The sequence below is a fragment of the Hyposmocoma kahamanoa genome, unplaced genomic scaffold (genome assembly GCF_003589595.1).
Source record: "Hyposmocoma kahamanoa isolate Upper Pololo Valley unplaced genomic scaffold, ASM358959v1 64, whole genome shotgun sequence".
Taxonomy (NCBI): Eukaryota; Metazoa; Arthropoda; class Insecta; order Lepidoptera; family Cosmopterigidae; genus Hyposmocoma; species Hyposmocoma kahamanoa.
The window spans coordinates 5,037,309-5,047,735 of NW_020653852.1; positions in this window are offsets into that span (position 1 = coordinate 5,037,309).

The following is a 10,427-nucleotide window of genomic DNA, read 5'->3' on the forward strand; positions in this document are numbered from 1 at the left end:
TGACGAAATATTTAGATCCTTTCTACTTTGTAAATGAATTTATGGACATAAAATATTGAGAATTTTCTATTTTATTCTAATTTTTACCGCATTGACATAATCTTGTATATATATATCAACTTATAATATTAATTGTTATCCTTGAAGGAGAATGATATTTGATATGTAATTTAATGACAATAATATTATATAATTAATTATTAATTTTCTAATTATTGTGTATTTTTCTTATAATTTTCATTTTTGTCTGACGATCTCAATATAATTTCTTATACTTTGATATTTAGTGCAATTTACTCTGTAATGTTTGTTATATTTGGGAAATAAATTAATCTGAATTTTAAAATTGCCCAGCGGTTTAGCGACATGCCGCACAGTCCACTGTCCCGACAGTCACCATCAGGGGCGATCTGTGCCAAAATTTCTCCGCCCGTTATTATTTTATTCATATTAATTTTCTGCGCGCGGATCGCGAGACGCGAGGAGCGGCCCTCCACTCCTCGTCTCGTAAAATGTAGGCTCACGTTGAAATATTTGGCATCAAGCAACGTGTTGAAACACCTACACAATAATAGCATCTGAAAACTTTTTTTTGTATAATACCAAGTGAAGGGACGAACAAGTCGTGCGCCTGGTGGTAAGCGGCACGCCTATCCATAACAGTTGCAGTGCCACTTAGAGCTTTTAATCGCAAAGATCTTAGGGGCACTGCCACAGTGCCCATCACCCAGAGACATAAGTTGACAAGTCCCATATGCCTGTAATTTCACCAGCAGTAATGTTCACATTACTGCTTGGCGCCAAAAATAGGTAAGGTGACGGTACTTCCCTGGTCACAAGGAGCTTTTTCATAACTTTTTCCACCAACCTGACGATATCATATAAAACTCAAAGCGAAGTTAATCCCCATCCACACATCACCCACCTCTGACGTCATAATACCTAGGTACACGTACGGCATACAAAGTTCGAGCGCACTACAAAATCGCTGTCTGCCTTAATCTCACTTGGAGACTGCTTGAAAATGTGTCATGAATCATGATACCACTGAAAAGTACTATTTTCGTACACTATACTGCGTCTGGTGAGTTTTAGCTGTAGCGGAATAAGGAAACTGTTTTAAGCATTTTGATATTTTGTTGTTTTATCTTTTGTCTCGTACATCATAATACAATCTCCTCCAGCAAACTATGCAAAATATCCAACTCGAAGTGAAGTTTAGAAATAAACAAAGGTGATGATTCTCTGTCGTCCTCTTGTTTCCAGAATTTTGATGGGAGTGACAACGAATCGATCCTAAGACGTGAGAATAGTGAAGGAAAAGGCAATTCGAGAATGATTCAAAATTTAAAAGTAAGTGGCCAGGTACCAGTAGAGAAAGTGATAAAATTGGAGGTCAGCATCGTCACAGTACGTACGTAAATAATGTTATAATGGTACATACTTTATTGCAAATTGTACGTTACGTCATTTATGTTATTATTTACGTTATTTACGAAGGACCAATTTAGGTCCAAACTAACGAATGTATGTAATAAGTAAACTGTATTATAGTATAATAGTAAAAGGTGTTTTTATACCTTCGTTAGTAATCTGCTTGATCCTTCGAACCGGATATTTTGCATAGGTTGCTGGAGGAGATCAATTATGATGCACGTTAAGACAAAGTTAAATAACAGAAACTATCGCTAGTATGTAATGTATATTGTAGATAATGATATTTTGCTTCATGGTGACATTGTGTCATTTTTAAAAGTAAGTAATACTGTTTTCAAACACTTTTGTAAAACCACTTGTCATCGGCGAATTAAACGGAAGAAAAGTGGAAAATAAAAATCACTTGTATTTTTATTACGCCAATCGAAAGGATCTCATAGTATCTTGATTGAGCATACAATTTATTTAGAAAAATATATAATTTGGCAAACACACTGACTAATAACACAATGACCAACATTAAATAAACTACCAAAATGCAGAATGATCAATGCTCGTAATGACCAAAATATACAAAATTACAGACACTTGATTTGAAATGCAGTGTATTTTCAACCCATTTTCATTTAAATTTTCCTACTTTAAATCTCTTCTTTACATCCTATAAAGGATTCTTTACATCCTATGGAGCTTAAAAATAAGAATATTTTCAGACTGAGTTTTATTCTTGCCAAAACACGGTATCCTAACAATCAAGACCGTAAGTAGTGTGGTGACTTACGAGTCAGCCGACCGGTATATTTGCGTCGGTATTGTGTGGACACAATACTTGAAAGGATCATCTCACGGCTGAACCTTTGACGGTATTTACGTTGCAGTTGCTATATGCTGAAGCCTTATGTGCTTCGACAATATTGAGGTATGGAAAATTGAGTTTCAAACTTTTGGGGTTATCTAATGGGATCAAAAAGAGCAATGGAGATTTATAACTGTCACACAGTAGAGTACACATTTTCAATGTAATAAATGTCCCTCGATCACTGTAAATTATACTTTCTTTTATTTAAATTGACAGTAAGCAACATTTCATTAAACAAACAGATGAAAACATGTATACAGGTTGAAGAAATGTATACTTTATTTAGTAGGGAATATATCCAATAGTATATTGCATTTTATAAAGTGCGCCCGCCGCAGATCGTTGGAGCCCGCCGCCGCTTGCTGCAGCTTCGTTTTCGATTTTTTGTTAAATGAAATGTTGCCTTATTTTGTAGAGGATAAAGTTAAGGCAGCGCCATCGCACCGTGTCGCGTTATCATGCGTCTCGACGATATGAATCAAGTCTAGTGAATTTCTTGTAATTGATTTGAAACATTCAAAATACAAATATGTATTTTGTAATTGGTAAGTATTTCAAATATCTGTAATATGTAATTGATATTTTGACTACTTTCGTGGCGCCCGTTTAATGGTAATGATTTGTAATTTTTAAAGTCTGGCATTTACGATTTGGTTTTCGAAATAGGTTCTGATCTCGAAGATAACGATAGTGTTCCAAAGTTAAATTCGTTGTTCTGGTACTTAGTAAGGAATTGCCAACTTTGAGATCAGGTAATTGGTATGTAAAATGTTATTTAAAATATCTTTAATACCATCTGAGTCAGTAGTAGCAGTTTTGCAGCAGTAGAGCTCCTTGTGAAAGAGTTCGTCCAGGAAAGTACTGTCATCTTACCCATTTCTTCTTAAAACACAGCAATGTGGGCATTGCTGAAAAATTGCTGTGATCAGGCGTGTCACTTACCAACAGGCATATGACTTTGTTCATCCCGTCACTCGATACCATAATAAAAGTCCACTATGTCCATAATATGAAACGTTGGCTTGTTTGAAAAATAGTTTCATTTCCAAATCCTCACATCATCTTTTACCTCTAAACTTTATTTATTTTAACGGTAAACAGTCAAACGATCCACCTGGTTGCAAGTGATAACTTTAAAAACCAACACTCCCTTTATTTCACAAAAAAAAATGTAGCGAGAAATGTATTTTTATTTTATATTATTTATTTATGTGTAACGACATAGGTTGCAAATAAGTTCAACACAGAAACACATTATAAAAAAAAGCTTGTTTATAACATGCTTTATTTTTATTATTTCTTCAACAACAATCTACTCTTCTTATGATAAATAAATACCATCTTTACAATTGCATTAACAGTGACAAACAAACAAATCTCCACGTCCCGCGCGGGAAGCTTAATTTTTAGCTTCAACGGTTCGGAGCTGTTGACTCGGTAAACTATAAACTGTACAAATAAATTATAAATGAGGGTACATTTATATGAGAGGGTTAGGGGTATTAGCGGGCGGCATTGAGAGGAATATATGATGTCCACTGTAATTGTACGCCGTATGAATTTATTGCGAGTAGAGTTCGTGGTTTTAGCGTCATTAGGTTTCAATGATGTAAACTTTAATTTGATAATATTTGGTGTGTACTCACAGAAAAAGGTTGTTTGCAATACGTGCTACACGATCTAAGGTAAGTAAGTTGGCTTCTCTGCCAAGAGCGCTTAAATGTCTTAACCAAATGCTGCTCTTGGACACCTCGTTGGACATTTACATGCTCGGAATTTAAATTCGTAGTTTCCGCGTGACGCTACCTTGAGACTTTGACTAGAGACAGCAGCATTATGTGACTTAAAAAATATTCCCTTCTTTACAGTAACAATAATAACAATAATATTGTAGTAATAGTATAATAATAATGTAATTAGAATATATTTAATTTCATGTAATTTTTCAATTTTGTTTGATTTATTGTATCAATTGTATTTTTTAATGACATTAATTTGTATATACTTAAATAATATCCACTCAGCCGTAAGTTACAATTGCGTTTAGATATAGATCTGTTAGCAGTATGTAATTTATTGTAAAAAAAAATGGTCTGTATAATAAACATATCATACTTTTTTGTCATAACTGAATCAGACGTACGTATTTTTAGAACCTAATTGATTTGTCAGTTATTTTATTAATTTAAAACTTTCATTATTGATCGTTATTTACGTTTTGAAGATTAATGGTTTATAAAAGAGAATTAAAACGATTTTGTTATTTCCGCCTAAGATCGAATTATGAATTTGAGCGGGATGAAAACAATTATGGCGTATTCGCATTTTTCGAGCTCGGAAGTTTCGAATATTTTTTTTATGTTGAAAGTAAATAACAGTAAATAAAGTTTTAATGAAATAAAACAGGACAGGACATTGGCCTTATTTCAGAATTTATTTTTTTACAAACGAATTGAAAGCCATATGTGTATCGTCTTAGAGTAATAACGCATAGAAACCTAGTCCGCACACGCTAAGTGAGGCAAATTGAAGCGCTCCCAAAGGGCCTACACGAGCGGGCGGGCCTTCAGTGCTCAAGGTCAACTTGCACCGCGAACAAATCAAGAATTTTAGATAAAAATGACGAAATGTGCGGTAAATGAGTGTAAAAATACGTCAGACAAACATAAAATAGATCTAGAATAGAAATAGATAACATCACATTCCACAAAAAAGTAACGCGTTTCAACTTGTATTTTTACATAAATATTCACTAAAACCGAAAATTAACCTACTAGGTACTAAAACTAGCCTACATGAATTTGATTTTTGCCTCACTCGTGACAGTTCGTTTGATATGAAACTATAATTCTATGCGTTATTATTCTAAGTGTATCGTATAGTATACATGTTCTATTTAGTTTAGTTGATATAAAAAAAACATTGGTATATGTACAGTACCTATTGAACATCGGTTTTCTTGTAAAATTTCGAGGTAAGTTTGTGTTTTTTTCTATCGTGCAAATTTAATCCTTAATTTTACTAGGTATTTTATCCAAAGTAATTGATTGAAGCCTTTTGACGTAGTATAGACTCTTAAGTGGTTATGTGTTATTGTATTTTTAATAGTATCTTAGATTTCAAGGCTTGTTTTATTTCAGGACTATAATAAGACTTTGAATAGTATGTTGCCATCCAGTAAATAACCAGAAATAGAGACGAAATGTCATTTAATTTGTTTGAAAACTATTCTGCCAAATCATGGCTACTGCGATTCGATTGGCTAGCCCAAATTCGAAGCAATTGACGGGTGTCGTCAAATCTACTCAAATCTACTACTTTAACATGAGCTTTGCTATATAATGAACGAAAATTGAAAAAAAAAAGTAAATTAATATTTAATTACCGATGAAATGTGATTTAGTTTGTTTTGTAATTAGATGTTTTGCTGTTTTTCTCACACTACCGAATGGAACAGCTCCCCGTTCTCAGAGATATTATCTTTATTACAATAAATAAAGAATATTTTTGGAATATACGGAGACGTACACACAGATCTGTTGTTGGCGCTGTACTATTTCCGCTTTCTAATTTGTGATTTCAGCGCAAACGAGAGTTGATATTTAAAACTGATATAAGGCCCATTTACCTGATGAGTTGCCAGGGATGGATGACCCTTATTTCGGCTCTATTTCTGGTTATATACTCAATGTATATTGCTTTGTAGAGATCCGTCAACTGAGACTCGAGAGAGAGACTGCGCTATCCGTCGCAATACAGAGATCTTCCCTAGTATAGGCATTAGGGCACGAGGGGCACGAGCAAGTGCTGCATGGACTGTGTTGGGGCACAGCAGTCACATTGGGGTGCAGTAGCATCCTTGAACCCCCATTTACACAACTTGTCTATTCAGCGACCTACATGAGGACTTCCACAAAGGCTTACCGCAGATCTTAGCGTAAACTGTAAGTATTTTTCTGTATTATATTATATGAGTATAAGTCATTGATGTAACAAGTTTTTTTTTATGATGTTAAGAGACGGAACGAACAAGTGTAGGTCAAGCACTAAGCTGAATATACTCTAAAGCGAAGAGACTATATGCTGATACAAGTCGAGAGGATCTGTAATAAAAGTCAAACATAAGCAGGTAGAATACTAGTTGTAGCATAATCAAGTCAAATGCAGATTTCTTTTATAATAGAGATTACTACTGAGTATCTCATGGATTCTTCTTACTAAAATTTTAAGAAGGTATAATTCCTGCATAGCGAATCAATAAATGCATTAAATTGTGCACTCGTGTTACCTTTGCAGATTGTAATTTCTTTATCCCATTATACGTGCCAATGCAGCACGGATCTCCTCTAAGAAGACGGTCCTTTACATAGTCCACCAAGCATATCCAATTGTCATTACACACACATACAAGCACTATTTAATTCATAATTAATTCTTGTGCAAGTTAGGAACAAAATGTCTGATATAGTAGAAACAGTCGTTTAAACTGCACTACTAAACCGGATAGACAGAATATATCAAGTGATGTAACGATTCGTAAATCGTTACATTTGATCGTAATCAAACGCTTTTCCATAGGCAATAAACAAAAGATTTTCCTGCAATTCCATTTATAAATTTAAACTCATGGATGGCAGTATAAAATATTCATCCCCTGTTTGCAATACAGCTTACAACAGATGCGTGGTTCTCAGCAAAGGAAATCACTTCGTCAAACATCGTCTCGTTTATAGTTTTAGCACATTTTCTTTTCCAAAATCGAACTTTGATGTTCAAGTTTCAAAATGCAATTTTATTTACGACACACGAGAACATAAGAGCAATGTTAATTAAAAAAATAATAAAGGGAATGTATTGAATTTCTAGATATCGATTTAAAGTGTTTGAGTCATTCTTTATTCTCTACGGCTTACGATTTTATATGAAATCTGAACCAATTTGGGAAATAAACTTTTCTGAATTGGTTCTTGGTGTTCTGAGGTGATTTCCGTCGCTCTGGTACTCATAATAGAAGGAATGAGGCAAGTTAAAACGAATTTTATAGATAACTTTTTAAATTTATTATATTAGATAAATCACTTCACAAACTATATCTACAACATCAGCGAATAACTTTTATGAAGAAAGAACTGCTAACTCTATCGTACCACGACTAATGAACACTTTACCTTTAGATATCAAATAAAACACCTGTAAATCTGATTCATTTAAAAGTCACTTAAGTCCGTTAGCAAATTAATTTAATTTGTAGTTGGAGCACGTTGCACAGGCACAGGCATGGTCGATATCACGTTAGTTCAAAATTTGCTTATGTTGTGTTGATATTTGTCGTTTTGTTTTTGTAACCGACACTCAAACTTTTTTTATAATATCAAGTGACAGGACGAACAAGTTGTGCGCTTTATGGCAAGCTACACGCCTGTCCATAACAGTTGCATTGAAACTCGGAACTTTAAATCGCAAAATTTGAGGGGCACTGCCACTGCGCCCATCACTCTGAGACAGAAGTTATCAAGTCTCATGTGCCTGTAATTTCACCAGCACCCTTACCCTTCAAAACTGGAACACAACAATGCTGATATCACTGCTTGGCGGCAGAAATAGGTGAGGTGGCAGTACTGGATGAACTCTCTCACAAGGAGCTCTACTGCTACTACGATGTCGTAATAATATAGGGAAACACACATTTTATACTCAAGTTATATTATGTCGGGTATTTAAAGCTTTATAAGAAGATTGTGCAGCACCTAGGCAAACCGATGTAAGTTTTAATGGTGTTAAGAAAACATATTATCGTGTAATATTTTTTAAGTGTTTGGAGAAATTAAATTAGTGTGGTTATTTGGCACTTATTATTAATTCTTCAGCCGTTACTGGATAGCAAAAGACAGTGGGATCACAGCAGATCACTGCCTCCCTTTATTTCCTTCACTTATCGCTATTTTAACGCCGCCACAGACCAAGATGAAATGTAGAGTCTTTTTTAAGAGCGTCGAATTTAATTTTTTTGTTTTATATATATATATACTTTGTTTTATGTACATCAAACAATATAAGCCGTTCTCACATTAGTTAAGTCTCTCGTTCTCTCAAATTAGTCTCACATAATTTAAATTCATTGGATCAATAGCTAATATAATTGAATTCTTAGCTGATATGATTTTGACGACTAAACATCCAGTTATTGTAGACACCAGTGAGACTACAAACAAATATGGCGTCGAGAATGTCGTTTAGCTCATTGAGTTTATAGTTACATGGTCCCCTATCCCTAATAAATGCAGTAAATTATGTCCCAATTAGTTCAAACTGCTACTACTATGCACAATATAACAAACAGGGCTCACAAACGACCCTTGTAGGACTCTACACATAAAAAAAACTAAAAACCCGGTAGTTTATTTCCGCCCAATCTCGCGACGTAGAAAATTTTTACGGTGCTTTACCGCAAACAATCGTACGTTTTATGAAATGGCTGAAGCGCCAAATTGGGGAGTTGAGCAGCCAGGCGTTATCGAATTTGCTCCACCGGCAAAATATTTATTTCATTACTCCTATTCATAGGCTCTAATCTGTGTTGCGGTTACAGTGTGAACGTAGAGTATTTTATAAAATAGCTACTTGATTTGTGTATGATTTGAAAACAAAATGTATAATAATAATACCAATGACACATTCGTTATCAGTAGCGGAGCTCCATTCATTCCCATCAACAAAGTAAGTTTATACTAAAAAATCCCTGCATGAGCCAGGAGAGATAGAAGTATATATGTTTTGATCTTCTCAAACCCGGTTTTTTTAACTAACATCAATTAGGTAAGTACTGTCCTAAGTACTTGGCAATGTTCAAAATGCCCATATTTTAAACATTATCAGCAACGACATCATACGAACAGATCATGGCTTACTACGCGGGGTGTCGCAGTCGAGCGCAGGATTTTCGACCCCCACCGCGACATTTATAATGCAACCCCTTACAAAACTACCCCTATTCCATATTTAATAGAGACCAAACTCCTTTGTCTGTTGTCAAAGATTCACTTCAATGCGAAGCGCTATTGTGAGAATAATACGGCCATCAAATGCTTTGGAAAATATTCTTTCAAACGTCACGACTACGACCGTCGGGCATTAGCTCAAAATTTATGATTCATTGCGTATTTTATTTACCTGCAATCAGTTGTAAAGAATGAGGACTAAGCAATGGAATGCGAATACTCTGAATTTGTATTTAAACAATAACGCTCTTTTGTTTCTAGAATAATCACCAACTTTATTGTCATAGAAAACACGGTGTGTACTGAGTTCTATTGCTAAGTGTTAAGAATGAGAATTGTAAAATATTATAGGGGTAAGTAAAAGTGAATAAGGGGTAAGTGAGATTCATTTAATCTACCTAGATTGTCGCTGGGATTCTTAATTTTGTGTGTAATTCGTGGGGTGCGCTTGGTATAACAATATTGTAACATAAGTCGAGTTTCGTTTGTAAAATACATTCTGTATGATTTCGGTTCATAAAATTACATAAAAAGATCATGGCCCACCAAAGTATAAAAACTATACTCACGATGTAGAGAAATAACATATGGCTAGATTTATAGAAAAATATCTGGTAACCTATCACTAAGTCGAAAATTTTTTGTCCGAAATAATGTTTCTTCGAATTTTCATTACACCGAAAACCGAATTATAACGAAACAGTTGTTATTTCGGGATATTATGTTGAATGTTTCTCGCAAAGACACAATTAGGTTCGGTACGTGTGTGTGGATTGAGTGAGCACCCTCTGTAAAATGTTTAAAATGTGTTAGTCATTTAGTAAAAGTTCTAAAACAATTGTAGAAACCAATCCTTCTATTTGTAAAAAGATAAAACGAGAGAAAAATAAAATGATGTGTGCTCACTCAGTTCTCACAGAGGGCCAGTCAGATCTACAAAAGTATTAAGTTTACATGTAATATTATTGTACTAGTTTTTACAAACTAGTGGAGTAATTTCACTTCAAAGTACTTTCGTTTATTTTACCGCTTCTAAATTATTTTCGAGGTTATTAAATTTCGACCAAACGTTATTTCTGCAAAATGTAATTTCGGATTACTGATAGGTAACCAAAATATCTATGTGTAGGTAC